This window comes from Corvus kubaryi, unplaced genomic scaffold (genome assembly GCF_017639235.1).
Source record: "Corvus kubaryi isolate FWS band 111438036 unplaced genomic scaffold, C.kubaryi_AGA036_p1.0 37387, whole genome shotgun sequence".
Taxonomy (NCBI): domain Eukaryota; kingdom Metazoa; phylum Chordata; class Aves; order Passeriformes; family Corvidae; genus Corvus; species Corvus kubaryi.
In genome coordinates this window covers 6,578,745-6,595,700 of record NW_024581129.1, presented here as the reverse complement: position 1 = coordinate 6,595,700, position 16,956 = coordinate 6,578,745, and the positions used below count along the sequence as shown (strand labels likewise).

The following is a 16,956-nucleotide window of genomic DNA, read 5'->3' as shown; positions in this document are numbered from 1 at the left end:
GGGGATTTTCCGCTGTTTTCTCCAGGCGTGCTCGGGAATTTCTCATGCCACCTCTGTGTCAGGTGCAGGAAACGTATCCCAGGGAGGCCAGGATCTGCTCTTCTGGGATCAAAGGCATCCAGCACTCCCCGAAAACCTTTCCTGCAGGGTCACGACCAGGTCAGGGTTATTTTTAAAGCCGCTCCTCCTCTCTTCCATGGTCTGTCTGTTCGGGAATGAGGAGGAAAGGCAGAGCAGCATAATCCACCCAAAGGCAGGACGAGAGGCTCTGCAGCCCCTTCTCCATCATTTCCCAGGATTAAGCACTGCTCAGGACCATGACAGACACCCCTCTGGAGTGCTGCTACTTCATTTTCTCTCCACTCCTGTGCCTTAACCCCTGCTATTTTAAGCTGAGACTTCTTTTCCTCCAAAAAAACCCAGGACTCAGCTAAAACCACCTCAACCATGCAACAACAAATCAGAATTACAGCAAAGCATCCAGATCCAACAGGGATTGAGCTGTCCCTGTCAGCTCCCTGTCGAATCCCGCTTAGCTGTTCCACAAGAAGTTCTATAATTGGGAAATACACCTTGTCAGTGGCTTCTGAATAGGCCATTCATCCCTCATTTCTGCATGGATACTCTTCTGTCAGGCGGATACAGCTTTGTCAGCCCTCGGATATTGCCGTGATGGGAGCTGGGGGAAAACTGAGGCAGGAAGCAGGGAGAAAATCCAGGGATCGCATGGAGCGTGTCCCCAGTCACTCCCATAAAGTGAATTGGGATAATTACAGCCTCGCTGCTAACAAAGGAGAGCTGTAGCTGGCTGGCTTTTATTGGATTTTACCTTGTAAAAGGTTGGCTTTAGGGCATCTCGAAGCCAGTGGCAATAAAGATTCCGGAGCTTTTTGGCTGCAGAGCGTCAGATTCCTGCCAGCTCTGCTCGAAGGCACTGCCCAATAAAAGGGGAGGAATTTGGAAGTGAAACCTGGAAAAGTTCCTGCACGTGCCTGGGACACTGGGATAATGAGGCATGTCAGAGTGTCAGAGCCCAACTTGGTGACACCTCGCCCAAGCCCCCTCCTCCCAGCGGTGTCCCAGGGGCTGAGGCACCATCCGAATCCAAGAAAAAATGGCTCTGGGCTCCCAGATTTGGCACAAAAATCTGTGGGCAAAGTGGGGCAATTTGGGAGACCCCTCGTGTGAGAGTTGGCTGCAAGGCTCGGGGTGGGGATGGTTTGTGTGGAGAGCAGCAGGAGGTGTCTGGGCAAAGTGTCCCAGAGCCACAGCGCGGTGTTGGGGTGGAGGGGAGGGAAAATGGCTCCATTCGGGATCATGAGCCTGCCAGGAAAAACAGTGGGATCACACCTCTCTGGATGCTGCCCAGTCACCTCTGCTCCCAGAACATTCCAAGTGGGAAGTTCTGCGCCTCCCCCAGGCTGTAACCAGGTGTGGGTGTTGCCATTGTCATCTCTCTCTTCCCAAGGGCAAATCAGGAGGCCATTCCCCAAATCCTAAGGATTTAGGAGCTCCCTTGTGGCTCTCCTCTGTTTTCCTTGCTCCCACCAGGCTGTCCCACGTTACTCCAAGGGCAGAGTTTAGGGAATCCTGGGAAGCCTGTGCTCCGTGCCTGCTGGTGGCAGCACGGGAAGGAGTCTGCTGGCCCTGAATCCCTGCAAAACACAATCACAAAATCCTGCAATGGTTTGGGTTGCAATGTTAAAGTTCATCCATTCCAACAGCGACACCTTCCACTATCCCAGGTTGCTCCAGCCTGGCCTTGGACACTTCCAGGGATGGGACATCCACAGCTTCTCTGGGCATGCTGTCCCACCAACACTTCCCACCATTTATTCAGGGTGAAACAGCTTCAGCAGCTTTGCTGCTCTTGACTTTGGCCATTTGTTTTAGGCCATTGACTGATTGTATCAAACTGAAACAACCCAGAGCAGCAGCCCCAGGGAAGCCCATCCCAAACCTCACTGTCCACGGGGAAATGCCCAATCCCTTTTATAAAACTTATTCATGGCTTCTTGCTTTTCTTTTCCAACTTCTCAGCAGTCACCTGTGGCTTTGCAGATATATGGACACAGAAAACAGATTTGTATTGGGTCTGATCAGAGCCGAGGCACCAACGCTGTGTGTGTGGGAAGGGTGAGGGGTTCTGAACGCACGGGGAGGGCGATGGAGCAGGATGGCAGGGCTCGTCCTGCCGGTCTCGCTCCTGTCATCCTGGCACGCGGCAGAGCTCTGCAGAGAAGTCCCACGGAGCCCTCTTGAGGCAGTGGAGCATCATTGTCCGGCTCTTGTGGATGAGGGAATCGCGCTTGGAAGGTGTCAGGCTGGAGGTAAAACCCACTGGGCTTGTGGGCCTTCTTTGTCTTTGGAATCACAGAAGCTCCTGAGTTTGGAAGGATCCACAGGGATCATCCAGCCCAATCCCTGGCCCTGCACAGACACCCCAACAACCCCACCCTGGGCATCCCTGGCAGCAGTCTCCAAACGCTCCTGGAGCTCTGGGAGCCTCGGGGCTGGGACCATTCCCTGGGGAGCCTGGGCAGTGCCCAGCACCCTCTGGGGAAGAACCTTTCCCTGAAATCCCATTCCCATGCCCTGGATCCTGTCCCTGTCCCAGGGAGCAGAGATCGGGAGGAGCTGTAGGTGGTACTGCCACAGCCTCAGGTGCTGCCTCCAGATGAAGGAGAGCCCTGTCCATATCCAGAGCCCTTCAAGACTTCAGTCCAGGTTTTTATGGGAATGTCAAGCTCCCACCACTCTTCTCACATGGTTGCTTTTGGCTAAGTGGCACCACCCCCTTTAATGCACGGAGCCTGGGTGGACTCATGGAATCATGGAATGGTTTGGGTTGGAAGGGACTGGAAACATCACCTCATTCACCCCAGCCACGGGCAGGGACACCTCCCACTGTCCCAGGCTGCTCCAAGCCTCATCCATCCTGGCCTTGGACACCTCCAGGGATCCAAAGGGCTGGGAATCTGTGCCAGGGCCTCCCCACCCTCACAGGGAAGAATCTCTTCCTGACACATTCCAAACCATTGTTCCAAACCGTGTCATTCCCTCGAGGCCGGGATCCTGTCCTGTGCCTGAGGACACGACAGCTCACGGGGAAGGTGAGGAGATGCCAGAGCTGCTTTGCAGAGGTGCTGCTGCTTTTCTCACGAGGCACAGCAAAGATTTCATGGCAGCACAGCCCGCTGGTGGCAGGAGATCCGGGCAGCTGCTGATGGGAAGCGTTTCCTTGGCATTCCAGGCGTTGGGAGCAGTCGGATCCTGCCCGGCGCGTCCGCAGGGTTCACAGCCAGCTCCACCTCGGACATGGCTGGGAATTAGGAGGTTCCAGGGTGCTGTTCATTAGCAGCAGCACAGCTTGGATTTCAAAGGTTAATTGCCTGGTTTAGAGTCCTTGGGGTATTTTTTTTCCCCTCCTGTGCTGTGTTTGTTTATTTATTTATTTATTTATTAATTAATCTGTCCCCAGCACAATGAGCGCTCCCACGGATGAGGAGAGCCAAGCACAAAGAGGGAGGCGATCCTTGCATTAATCTTCCAGGCAATTTCAGAACATTGGATGAGTTTGTTCTGCATTCATTGCAGCTGACAACTCTCCAGAGGATCTGAGAATGTGCCACGGCACTGCAGCAACCGAGCAGGGAATAGGGCACTCCAAAGGCACCGCCTGTGCCATGCCTTTGGGATGGTGGGCTGGGACACCTGGCACAGGCATCCTATTCCAGGAAGTTTCCAAGTGCCTCTCTGCCACGGAAAACCAATTCCTTTTTGCCCCAGAGTCGGCTGAGTGCTCTGAGGAAATAATTGCTCCTTCAGCCTGCCTCGATTCCCAGCTCCAGGATTATCCAGGAGGAGGACAGAGCCCTTCACTTGCCCGGGAGAGGCGCTGGCGTTATCCCTGCAGAGGGAAACCATCCAGGAGCCCCCCACTTGGCTTCCCAGAAGAATTTGCTGAAGGAGCTGTTGATACTCGTAATGATTCCACATAAAAGGCTCCATTTACATCAAATGGCACTAGAAATGTTATTTTATATTCTCTTCTCAGCAGAGAAGTACAAATTAGTATTTGTTCCAAGCTATTGCTGTTCAAAGAGCTTTTAATTGCTTTTCTGATCCCTCATCCATGGCGTGTTTCGTTGGGAGCAGCTGCCTTTGGAGCAGGTTGGAGCTGACCTTGAGGGGCACCCAGTGGTCCGTGGCTTGTCAGAGTGAGAGCAGCACCAGTTCTGAGTAGAACATTTTATTATTCTGGAGTAAAAGTCGTTCTGTGTGATTGAGGGGAGCACTCGCTTCAGCAGCGACGTCCTGTTTTAGCATTTGCCAATTTCGCCTTGAAAAATTGGTTTGGCATGGAAAGCTCAGCACTTACGCAGAAAGCAGAGCAGAATTTTTCAGCAGTGTTTGAATCAAATCGCTGAAATTCCTTTTGAGATGTGAGTCAATAAAATATTACCCTGAGCTGAGATTTGCGCTTTCAGCTGGTAAAACTTGTTCGCTCTTCCCGATTTTTGCAGGATCCAATTTTAAGGACTCACACACCCGGCTGGATTTGAGGAAAAGTGATTCCCCCAGCCCAGGCTGGGATGTGAAAATTCATCGCAGTGTGTTTGTGGTTGTTGTATAAATGGTGTGAGACTCATGCTGCCCTCAGGAGTCCTTTGGTCTGTGCTTGGGCTGTGCCAGCTGCATTCCAAGCTCTCCCTTCCCTGCTCCCTCTCCAAGGTCCCAGCAGCGAGTGGACAACTTTCTCCAAGCTTTGGTTGGATCCGTGGAAAACACATCTGTGATGGAAATTCGGCTTTTCCCACAACTTGTGGATAACCTGAATTCTGCCTCCGCTCTGGAAAGGGCTTTGCCAGGTGAACTTTGGGAAGAAAGGGGTGTTTTCCAGGTTTTGTGCCCCTGGAAGGTGCCATTCCCACCTTAGAAGGAATCAGGGATCAGAGGTGGGATAGCATGAACTGGTAGCAAGGGTTGGCAGGGAAAATCCAGGTGTCCCAGCTCGGTGTTGGATCATTGTCATGGATAAACCACATCCTTCCACACGGAGCCTCCTCTCTCCCCCTTTTCTCCAATTTAAGGGCTCCTCCCCTGCTCTGTTTTCCTTCTCTTGGGATATTTTTTTTTACTATATAAGGAAAAGAGATCCCAGAGATCCTTCCATTCCCGGGCCTTGGAGCAGACAGGAGCAGCACCTCTGCAGGGCAGGGCTGAGGTCATAACTCACCCCAGTGCTGACACCCCGAGCACCAGGGGCCTTCCAGCCAGAGCTGCTCCTCTGGATGTTCTCGTTAGCCATGGGAATATCCGGATATTCCCTGTGGAACTGTGGCCATGTTTCCCGCTGCCACTGCTTCCCCTCACGCCGCTGGTTGTTCTCTGTGCTGAGGGACTGCGATAGAAATCCCAGCTTCCCAGGCAGGTGACAGTGACAGCTTTCCCTGCTGCCTGCAAGCTGGAGATGTGTTCAGTCCCACAGCATGCAGGACCCCCCAGATGTGGTTTTTCCATCTGGATCCCACAGGGAGCCATCCCCAGTGCCCTGATCCCGTGCAAAGCCCCGCTCCAAAAACCCCCGGGGTGGCACGGGGCCGGCAGCTGGAGGCTGCAGCCGGATTGTTTGAGTTTCAGCTGGCAGGGAAAATAAACGGAGCGGAATGCAGCCCCCAGGATGAGAGCAGAGAGCTCTTGGCAGCTGCATCCCGTCAGGAATGTGTGTAAATCCCAGCCAGTGGCTCTGATGTGCTCCAGGCTGGGCAGGGTTGGCACCGTGTCGCAGCTTTGTGCAGAGGGACACCGGGGCTTGCGATGAAGGGGCTTCCACAGCCACAGAGCGGGGCTGTGTTGAGCCTGGGCCTTCCTGCTGCCAGCCAGCTCCGTGCTTTCCATCTGGGAGTGGGTTTCGGAGAGGAGGGTGGCTTTGGTCAGCAAACTCCCTGCTCCAAGGGCAGCCCCTCAGGGGGGCGGTGACAAGGGGCGAGTTCTGGGAGCAGCTCCGGTGCCAGCTGTGATCGGGGACCCCAGAGAAGTCACAGTGCCCCAGCTGGCTCCCCCCAGCACCCCCTGCACGTGGCAGCAGCTCCCATCCTCCCAGGTGCCCCCAGGAAAAGCGGGGACAAAAGCAGGGAGAGCAGAGAGGGAATAGTGAAAGACTGGGACAACCAAACCAGGCACGAGGCAGGGAAATTTTGGCATCTTAGGAAGCAAGGAATGGTTTGGATTGACACAGGAGGGATGCAACTGCTGGTGTAGCAGGAACACCGTGAGCTGAGGATGTTTCTGCATCCAGCTTTTGTTTCCTTGGATTTTTTGTTCCTTGAGACAAGGATTGCGGTGTGCTCTGTGCCATGTGGGGCTCCCAGCCACATGGGTCAGGTGGGATACTGGGGAACGTTCACTCGCTGGAAAAGTGGTTCAACAGTGCAAGAGGCTGCCCAGGGTAGTGGTGGGGTCACCATCCTTGGAAGCGTTGGGAAAATCCATGGATGTGGCATTTCAGGATGTGGGTTGGTGGCATTCAAAGGTTGGGCTTGATGAGCTTGGAAGTTTTTTCTAATTTTAGTGATTCTGAGTTGTTGCAAGTCATAATAGCATTGAGAATGGGAACAGAGCCCTGCACTTCTAAAGCTGATTTAACTGGGAGAAATGTTGGGAAGGCATGGAAAAAGGAGCCAGGTGTGGATTAAAGCTGCTCAGGGTGACAATGGAGCTCCTTCCCCCTGGGTACCTAACGAGCCCCATTCCCCACTGCTGCCAGCCAGATTTTCCTCAGGTTTTAACCAGGATTCTCCACCCAGGACAGTGAGATTTCCCAGGATTATGAATGAAGTTTGAGATGTCACCTTCAAAGCTCCTTCTGGGGTTTGTGTTCCAAGACGGGGATGCTTTTACAGGAGTGGCTTTGGGAGGTGGGGGCAGAAAGCTGATCTGAGAGGAGCGAGACTCTCAGAAATGAGGCAGCTTTGGCATCCCTGCTCACATTCTTTTCAAGCTCTATTTTTGTTTGCTCTGTCTGCTTTGCAGCCCTAAAGACAGCCCGACTCCCAATTTGGGAAAAACGCTGCGCACAGGCCTTGGAGCATCAGTGGCAAAGCTTTTCAGAGCAGGGAGGATGGGCCAGGAGACCACTTTCCCAGGAGTTTTCTCTCCTGCCTGATCCCTGTCCAGATTAATGTCTCCTCTCTCCCTGTCCTTGTCCTCTCCTTGGCCCACACGCCGGCAAATCCGAAAGTTTTGACTGTAGTAAAAAAAGAGAAAGGAACATTTTAAAAAAAAGGAGTTAATTTTATATACTCCAAAGGGAATTGGCTTTGCTGCAGACAGATGGATCCCGTAATTCCCTGCCTCTCAACATGACTATACATGGATTGCTCCGTGCTTCCCAGTTCCTTTGGATCGGGGTGGCTTGGGAGGCCAGAGGGTGCTGGCTGCTCCCAGAACTCCACCTGCAGCAGTGCTGGCATCAGGGACACAAATCCCTGCCTCTGTGTTCGCCAGGCAGGAATTTCCCAGCTCCAACCCACCTCAAATCCAGTCGATAAACGGGAATTAATCAAACCACGGGGTGAGAACGGCATAGGGGAGAGAATCAGCGTTTTCCTTTCATTCCTAAAGGGTTCAGGGGCAAAACATCCACCCTGAGGGCATCGTTCGTCCCGGGCGCTGCTGCGGGGAGGACAAAGAGTTGAAAGTCGTTCGTGGAAATGCTTTGGAGCCGGAGAGGCTGGGAAGAGCGGGTTGCTGGGCAATTATCTCCTCGGCGGCGGCCTGCGGTGCTGCAGAGCCCTCCCTGGTGCTGAAGTGTCTGGGAGCTGCCAGAAGGAGCCATCAGCATCTCGGGTGTCTCCAAAGCAGCGCTACTGCTGTGGTGTTTGCGGTGCTGGCAGGTCCCGCTGCTGCGAGTGCCAGAGCACCAGGGGCTGAGCTGCAGAGCGGGGAGCGCAGGGGATTCGCTGCCAGAATTCCCAGTTTGTGCTGGGACTGGAGCTGTGGATGCCTCTGGAAGCGTTAGAGCCAGGGGTGATGCGGGGAACAACTCATAAGCTCCCAAAACACTTCTGGGAGATATCCAGAAGAGCATCTCTATCTCTCTGCTTCCTCCCCTGACTGTGCCGCCTCTTTCCAGGCTGGAATGATGGGATTTCCATCCCTCCCTTCCCACTGCCAGGCTCCCAGCACACACAGACACCCCCAGAGCGGCAGCAATCGCTCCCTGGCTGCAGCGCGGGGACTTTGGTGGCTGGGGATGTTCCTCAGCTCTTTCCTTTCCCAAGCACGGCTTTGTCCCTGTTCCTGAGGCTTTAACCTGGGAGGGAGTGATGGACAGGCAGGCTCAGATGCCCAGACAGGTAATGAGGGAAGCAAACGGTGCAGTGGATGTTTCCCACCCGACTTTTGTATTTCAGAAATTATTTTAAAGCCGTGGATTTCCTCCCACTCCCTCCCCCCCCCCCCACCCCCTCCCCCACCCCCTCCCCCCTTGCTCGTCAGCGTGTAACAGCAGAGGGTTTCATCCACATTTGATTTTTTAACTCTGACACCAAACCCGAGTGCTGGATTTATGGCTGCAGCTGTCACTCCTCTGCAAACAGGCAGGGAAATGAAGGTTAACAAGTTTGGGCTCAGGGGAGAGCTTGTAGAACAGCCCTGCAGAAAGCTCTGTGTCATCACAGCCGCCTGGAGAACAGATCTTTTCCAAGGTTCTCCTGCCCGGGGTTATTTATCATCATCTGCAGCGAACACTTTTCTAATTGTATCTCCTCATTGGAAACTCTTGAGACCCCAAATGGAATTCTTCTCCCTTGTATGATACAGGGGGGGAAATAGAGGCTGGGGAGCCTGAGGGGGTGGTTGGTTAGTTGTAGGATCAGGCTGGCACTGGCAGGCTTGCTGCAGCCATACGCTCAAATCCCAGGGGTGAGCACTCACCGGGAGGCAGAGGATGCTCCAGAACACTTCTGGTGTGTTCTCCAGATGTCCCAATCCCTGTGCTGAAGGCTGGGATGCTCTGCCTGTCCCCCAGTGTCCCCTGCCACTCCAGCACTGTCCCCTTGTGCTTCCTCGCTGCTCTGTCTGAAGTGTGAGTCCTGGCTGGGTGATTTTAAGGCTGAAATAAGACAAAATCCCTTCTGGCCTTTGTTTAAAGGAGGAATTTGGACTGGAAAGTATCAAATCTGCTTGGGAATAGTGTGCTTGGAGTAGAAGGACTCGTTAGAGGATGTGGCTGTGTCTCCTTGGGGTCACTGCACTCTGGTTTGGGCTCTGTGTGGCTCAAGGGAGTTGTGTCAGCAGGATGTGAAGTTTTGGCCGTGTCCATGGGCTTTTCCATGCCTCAGTCTGTCTGGAGAAGAGGAGACTGAGGGGAGACTCCTCGGGATCTGCAGCTCCTCCTGAGGGGCAGCTCCAATCTCTGCTCTCTGGGACCAGGGAAGGACTGGAGCTGTGCCAGGGAAGGCTCAGGCTGGATTTCAGGGAAAGGTTCTCCCCCAGAGGGTGCTGGGCACTGCCCAGGCTCCCCAGGGAATGGTCCCAGCCCTGAGGCTGCCAGAGCTCCAGGAGTGGTTGGACAGCGCTGCCAGGGATGCCCAGGGTGGGGTTGTTGGGGTGTCCATGCAGGGCCAGGAGCTGGGCTGGATGATCCCTGTGGATCCCTTCCAGTCAGGACATTCTGTGATTCCACAGTTGTGTGAGCGAAGCCAAACTGGGACCCCATTCCCAGCAGCTCAGAGCCAGCAGGTCCCAAATTCCCTCCTCACTCCTCTCTCCCCACCTTTGCCGCTCTCCCAAGTTTCTGCCAAGCCCAGTTCTGCACCCCGAAGGTGCCGTTCTGCTTTTTTAGCATCTCCATGGAAACCACTTTGGGGTTGCAGAGTGCAGGGGTTGGATTTGAAAAGGAGCTCGAGTAATGCTTCAGTGGAGTCAGGTTTTGGGCTGGCAGCCAGGCAGGAACGCGTGTCCAGCCATAAAAGTTGGGAAGGGAAGCAGTGGAAGCACTCACAGGCAGAGATGCACCAATTTCCTGCCATGTGAGCTCAGGATGAGGCTTTTATGGTAACACAGACTTTACCTGGGAAATGGTTCAGAGGGAGACAGACTCAGTTCTGACTCTTCCACAGAAATCTGGATGAATTCCTTACCTGGGAGGAAACTGCAAAGCTGCTTTTTGAAGTGCCAGCCCACCCCTGCACCTTGTTAACACATCTGTGTCTCGCTGTGACCTCTCTTCAAAGGTTGAAACGCAGACAGATTAATTTGCTTTTGATCTCTGGGCTAATGAAGTGCTGGGCCTCCTCTGCTTCATTTTCTACTTGGTGGATGGAGGCTCAGGAGCAGCTGGGATTGGAGCTGGGCTTGGCTTGAGCTGACAGAGGGAAAGGTTAATTCAGGGTTGGCTACCAGGGGCAGCCACGAACTGAGGATGCTTCCCTGGATCTGCTCAACCACCTGAGGCAAGTCCTGGCTGGGGCCGAGCTCCGGTAAGAGCCATCATTAGGCAGGGAAGGAGGAAATTCCGTGCTGTGCCCAGCTGTGCAGAGGTCACTGCGCTCCAGCAGCACCGCCAGCCCGTGGTCACCAAGGCAATGACAGCTCATCGCCATGGAAACCCCTGCCACCTCCTCCAGCCGGGCTTTTAGCAAATAATTGCTTGAGATGCGCTGTGGATGCCACAAATACAGTAATTCGACACCTTTCAGCATGGTCTGTCCACTTTGGGAGCCCGTGAGGAGGGTTTCCATCAGGGCAGGAGTGTTTGGGAGCTCGTGGCTTTCTCAGGGGCTCGGCGTTTGCGTGGCGTTGGTGGTGTGGCTTTAGGAGTTTGTTAAAGCCACCAGGCAGGAGCTGCAATCCAAATTCTCTTTCACTCCCACTCTCTGCAAGTCAAACCTTGTGTCGCCTGTTCCATCCCTGCCTGGAGGGATCGGTTTGGCTTTTTCCTGGGAGTAGGAGGTGGATCCAGGCCCCGGAGCAGCCGTGGGGTGTGGGCAGAGCAGAGGTTTGGAGCAGCCCTGGTCCTGTGTCTGCTCCTCATGGCTCTTCCTGTGGGAGCTGCTTCACTTCTGCCACTCAGAACTATGGCAGGGCTGAGAAAAACTGGGAGGAAAACTTGTCTGGGGCATGGAAGAGGGAAAGTTGCAAATGAAATAATCCCAGAACAGTTTGGGTTGGAAAGGACCGTGAAAGGGATCTTGTTCCATGGGCAGGGACACCTCCCTCTGTCCCAGGGTGCTCCAAGCCTCGTCCAGCCGGGCCTTGGACACTCCCAGGGATGGGCAATCCAGTGAAATCCTTGTTTGTTGGTTTTTCCAGCTTCTCCCCAGCTGGATGTGGGATGTGGCAGGGGCTTGGCAGAGCCTGGGATTCTCGGGATGATTGGAGCGGTGTTGTTATTGCTGCCGTAATTAGTGGCAGGTAATTAATGTTCTTAACAGCCCCCTTTGCCCAGCTCACCATGAACTAATGACCCCCAGAACCAAACCCATCCACTCCTGCTTGGGGAGAGTCTCAGGTGTTCACCAACCTCATTAATAGTGAGCTGCGATGATTTTAATTAGCGCTGCTGTTATTAGGGCTAATATAGCTGAATGTCATTGTTTTAGCAGTGATTTTATGCCATTATATCAAATTAGAACCACTGATTTTTTTTTCCCTGTATCGTTTTGTTCTCAGAACAATAAAACCACACTGAAATCCAGGCCATGCTCGGGGGTGAGGTATCGTTCCTGCAAAAGGAATGAGAAAAATTCGATGGAAAATCACGTCCTCAGTTTGAAGTCCTATTTTCCAGACTTTTGTGTTCTTCTCCCAATGCTAGGAATAAATGTGACGGGAGAAGCACAGCACCGGGCCAGCGCAGTGATCTCTGTGAATATTGGTGGTGGTTTCGTAGAAGTTAATTGGAGGTTTTCCTGTCAAGAAGGTGAACATGTGGGAGCACTGGGCCATCTCCAGACTCTGAAATCGAGGGATTGTGCCAGGTGAAACAGCTGGATAGGATCATAGGATACAAACAGGCAATGAGGGGCAGGAGTTGCTGAGCTCTCCTGCTGCTCTGTGCTCCCACTTGGTTATTCCAGGCTTTCCCTCAGTGCAGTGTCCAGGTGATCCAACTGGGCTGAAGGGCAGCTCTGCCTTGGAATTCCTTCCTGACCTCTGGAGCCCTTCCCCGCCTCAGCAGAACGAGCTGCTCCTGTCCTGGGGAGCAGGAGGGACGTCGGTGGCCGTTGTTGTTATTTTTGAATTCCTCAGACACAAAGGGCCTGGAGCTACTCCTGAGGGCCATGGAGAGCTCTGCTCCCTGGTGGAGCTGTGCCAGGGATGTTTCGGTTGGATTTTAGGGAAAGGTTCTTCCCCCACAGGGTGTCAGGCACTGGAACAGCTTCCCAGGGAATGGGCATGGCCCCAGAGCTCCAGGACAATGCTCCCAGGGATGCACGGGGTGGGATTTTTGTGGTGGCTGTGCAGGGCAGGAGCTGGACTCTGCTCCTTGTGTGTCCCTCCCAGCTCAGGGCATTCCATGATTCCATAATTCCTGAGCTAAACTGGAGCAGGAGCCCCCAGGAGCGGCTCATCCCCGGTGCCAGCTGCACGTGCCGGAGGCTGCTGGCAAACACACCCTCTGCTTTTGTACCTTTTTGTCTTCTTGCTTTTCCTTCCTGCTCCTCATGGGTGGGCTTTAATTGCTGCTCTAGCCCGGTGCTCGTGGCTAAAAGGAGGGATCAATAATTCATTCGGAAGAACAGCGTGGAACTCCAAGGTTCCCATCTGCCTGCTGTGGCTGCGGGCTGGAGCACCCTGGGCTGTCACAGCTTTGTGCTTTCCGGGACAAAAAGAAGCTTGGAATGATTGCTGGGGTCGCTTTGGGTTCGCTAGAGGGGAGGAAAAGTGGATTTCGCCTGGATTTGTTCTCCTGGCTGCATGTTTGATCTGAGCACGGAGGAGCTGCTGCCTGGGTTACAGCTGTGGATTTGCAGATGAGCATTTCCGTGCCGTTAAACCTTGGAATCTTAAACTCTTTGGGAAGCTGCATCAAATTGGGGCTGTACCAAGTGCAGTCCAGTCTTGGGAGATAAAAGGGCAGGAGGTTCCTCCAGCTGTGCTCTCCCCATTGGATACCCCTGAGCTTCATCAGCCCATGGAAAACGTGAGTGACCCACCCTAGGAATGACTTGGATCCTTGGATCCCAAGGGATCTTTTCAGTCCAGTGTCACAAAAATCACAATAAACAGAGCTCAGCTCGGCTGGTCTATCCTCAGGCTGTAAGGCAGAATCAAGTGTTCCCTTGGCAGGGTGGCCAGAGGTTTCATGGCATTGAGAAGCTGAATGTTCCTGGTTAATTGGGATTAACTGGAATTGGGATTGTTCAGCCTGCAAAAGAGAAGGGTTTGGGGTGACCAAGTTGTGGCCTTTCAGTGCCTGAAGGGAATCTGCAAGGGAGATGGGGAGAGACTGTTTGTAAGAGCCTGGGGTGGCAGGACAGGGGGAATGGCTTCAAACTGCCAGAGGGCAGGGATAGACGGGATATGGGGAAGGAATTCCTGGCTGGGAGGGTGGGCAGGCCCTGGCACAGGGTGCCCAGAGAAGCTGTGGCTGCCCCTGGATCCCTGGCAGTGCCCAAGGCCAGGTTGGATGGGGCTTGGAGCAACCTGGGATAGTGGAAGGTGTCGGGGGTGGGACTGGGTGATCTTTAAGGTCCCTTCAAGCCAAACTGGTCTGGGATTCTGTTTTCCAAAGGGAAACCTGTAGAGAGCTCCCTGTTCCCAAATGACACACACCCCCAGATTTTCTCCTGGTGTCCTCCAACATTTTTGTTTCCTTCTCCTATTCCAAGACCCTTGAACCTCTTCCAGTCTCTCCCAGTTTTCTCCCATGTCTTCATGTCCCACTTGGGCACTCAGAGGTCGGGTCCAGCCACTGGCTCCCGTTTTCCTCAGGAATTGGCCTCTCCTTGAACCCATTTCCCCCTCCAGCCACTCCAGCTCCTCTCCTTGGCCTGCACAGATGACTAAGCCGAGCTCTTTCTCAGATACAGACCAAGCCCATCCCCGTCTTTCCTCCCGGCAGCAGCCCCTGCCATGTTTTCCCGATGCGTTTCATCTCTGCCGAGCCCGCAGATCCCAAAAGTGCCTTTTTCCAAGGGACTCTCCATAAAGCTCTATTAGCAGGGGATGAGTAATGGCTTGACAAACCCGATTTAAGTGGCCCCTTCTGAATCATCTTGGCAGTAATAGAGGGGGAACGTGTCCATTTTTTGATTAAATATTTCCAGTGCCATTAACTCGGCCGAAGTAAGCAACTTCGATTGGGTTTGTCTGCTGATGACAACCCGGAGGCCTTTGATCCCGGTGTTTCAGAGAGCCAGGAGCTGCATAAAGATCATGGAATCGTTGCTAAAGTAGCATCAAAGAGTTGGGAAATGGTTCTTTGCTCTCTCTGTGTGCATGTCCTGCCACCATCAGTGGACGTGGTGCCACCTGTGATGGGCATCCGGAACCCCCGGGCAGCTGTGGAGGATTTTTCCAAGGAAAATCCATTATTAACCCTCATTTCTTGTGCAGGTTCCTTCAGGCAGGGTCTCTGTGTTCCTTTTTGCCTGCGAGGGGCTGTAGAATATCCCGTGGGTTTTGTGTGTATCCCAAGCTTAAATATTCCATCTCTTCATATCCCAGCGCTCAGCTCACACCGGAAAGGAAAAGGTAGAGCCTCGTTCTTCTTTCTAATTAATACAATACGAGATATCTTCAGTCTAAATATAAAAGTATGTTTGTTAATACATAAAAAAAGGACGGTAAATCAGTAGGAATGCAGCAGTATTTTTTAAAAATTAATCCTTTGTGGTTAACCAGCCAAACAAAGCTGATTTCAGGCATCAGGCTGATGATTTTGGGGCCGTTAATTATTGACTTCAGCACAGAGCGTGGTCAGCAACAGCTTTGCAGTGGGCAGGAGCTGTGTGGAGAGAATTCCTTGTGTGAATGTAGTTTTTTTATGGCGAGGGAGAAGCCAAATCTCCTGGATGAGAGTCAGCCCAGGCCATGCTCCGAGATGTCCCGCCCGGCAGGTCCGCTGGTGCTTTGAAGGGCTCCTCAACATATGGATGGGAATGATTCAGGCTGGATGAATTCCCTGGATTTTGGCCAGAGGCTTTTAAAGGAGCCAAGGCCGTGCAGGGTGGGATGGCAGCGGAGAGAAACCTGCTGCTGTTTCCAGGGAAAAGGCTCCAGGAACGGGGCCGGCTCTGGAATGCTGGGAAGGTGCCGGAGCATCTCCTGAGGCTCTGCTGAGGGCGATCCCTGCGCCCAACCCAGGAGACGTTCCCTGGCCTCCGTGCAGCTGTATTCCCATTTTCCCTCTTTTTCCTGACAGGTGGGACCAGTGTGCAGATTCCAGTTCTCCCATCTGCTCCTGGGGCGTTGCTGGAGCCATTCCCTACTTGTTTGGAGAGCTGGCCCCTTCCTGCTGTGACTTCTTATTTAATAACTGAACCCGAGCACTTCTGGCCTGCTTCGGGGCATTGTTTTGGAGGTTTGGGTGGGTTGTTTTCATTCTTTCGGAGCCATCTGTCGCTCCAAGTACTCCTCTGTCCGGATGTAATCCGGCTGATTGGCCTGCTTTTCCAAACAGTTCTGCTGATAACATTTCAGATTGCCCAGGTCCCGTTCTCCAGAGGCTGCAGGAGGCAGCAGTTGATCTAATCCTGCTTGGCATTTATGTCACTGGAAATGAAATTGCATTTTGCTGAATGAAACTGAGAAATAGGAAAGTAATACTGCAAATATGTCCTGCCACGTGGGACCTTGCGCCCGGGAAGCTTCCGAAGGAAGCTACGGAGGAGTTGATTATCCCAGAGAACAAACTCTGCTCTGTGGCTCTTCTTGCAGGAGAGGGAAATGTGGCATCCAGGGATTCTTCTGAAGAAAACACTCGCAGCCAGGAGACGGAGAATCCTGGAATGGGTTGGGTTGGAAGGGACCTTAAAGCTCATCCAGAACTGTCCCCAGGGACAACTTTCCCTATCCCAGGGTGCTCCAAGCCCCATCCAGCCTGGCCTTGGACACTTCCAGGGATCCAGGGGCAGCCACCGCTTCTCTGGGAATCTGTGCCACCCTTCCCGCCCACAATCCCTTCCCAATATCCAAACCTGAAGGACTGGCACAAAAATCTCAGGGAATTCCTGGCTTTGGAATCTGGTCGCTGCTGGAGACCCTGAACTCTGCTGCCTCTGGGTTTTCATGCTTCCTCCATCCCCCCAATGTCCTGTTGGCAGCTCCAGGAAGGAGCAGAGTTTTGCATCTGGGTATGGAATTATGAACCGTGGAGCAGAGAGTTAAAAGGAATTCTACAGAGCATTAGGAGATCAAGTAGGTCAATGGAAAGGAGGAAAAATTACCATCAGTTATCTTCAATTAAAGTGTTATCGCTCCACATGAAGGATCCCATTTAGACGGAGGCATAAAACCTGAGAGCGGAGGTGACTGAGAGAATAAATTCCCCATTTTTAATTCCAGACCCGGAGAGGGAACATCCATCAGCAGGCACGAGGAGGAGATCTCTTTTTCCTTCTGTTTCCAGCCTGCTTTGAAGCAGAGCCCACTTGGAAATCTCACAGTGAAACTTTTTTTTTTTGGTGGAAAGCACGAGCTCCTTGAAGCCACAACTTTTAGGAGAGACACTAAGAGCAGAGGAACCCTTCTTGAGCAGGACTTGTGCTTCTGAGAGGTTGTGGTTGTGTCTGGCTGTTAAATTCAGGGCAGTGGCACCCCAAAATAGCAAATATCTCAGTTTCCAGGGCTGGGATATCCGGGTTCAAGTCCCTGATCCCTTTCCAAGGCCAGAGAGCAGAAATAACTTTGAACTGTGCTCACAAGCCTGGGAAAACACCACCCAAACCCTTTTTTTAGGAAGTTATGTCCCATAAAGGAAGGCAATTCCTGTGGTCTGGGTTG

The 16,956-nt window shown here is 53.1% G+C and overlaps 1 protein-coding gene across 1 annotated transcript in view; it reads left to right on the top strand.

The window, feature by feature from the left end:
- Window positions 1–16,956, top strand: part of CACNA1H (calcium voltage-gated channel subunit alpha1 H) — a 146,888-nt gene that overhangs the window by 90,318 nt on the left and 39,614 nt on the right. The gene's annotated exons all lie outside the window — the stretch shown is intronic.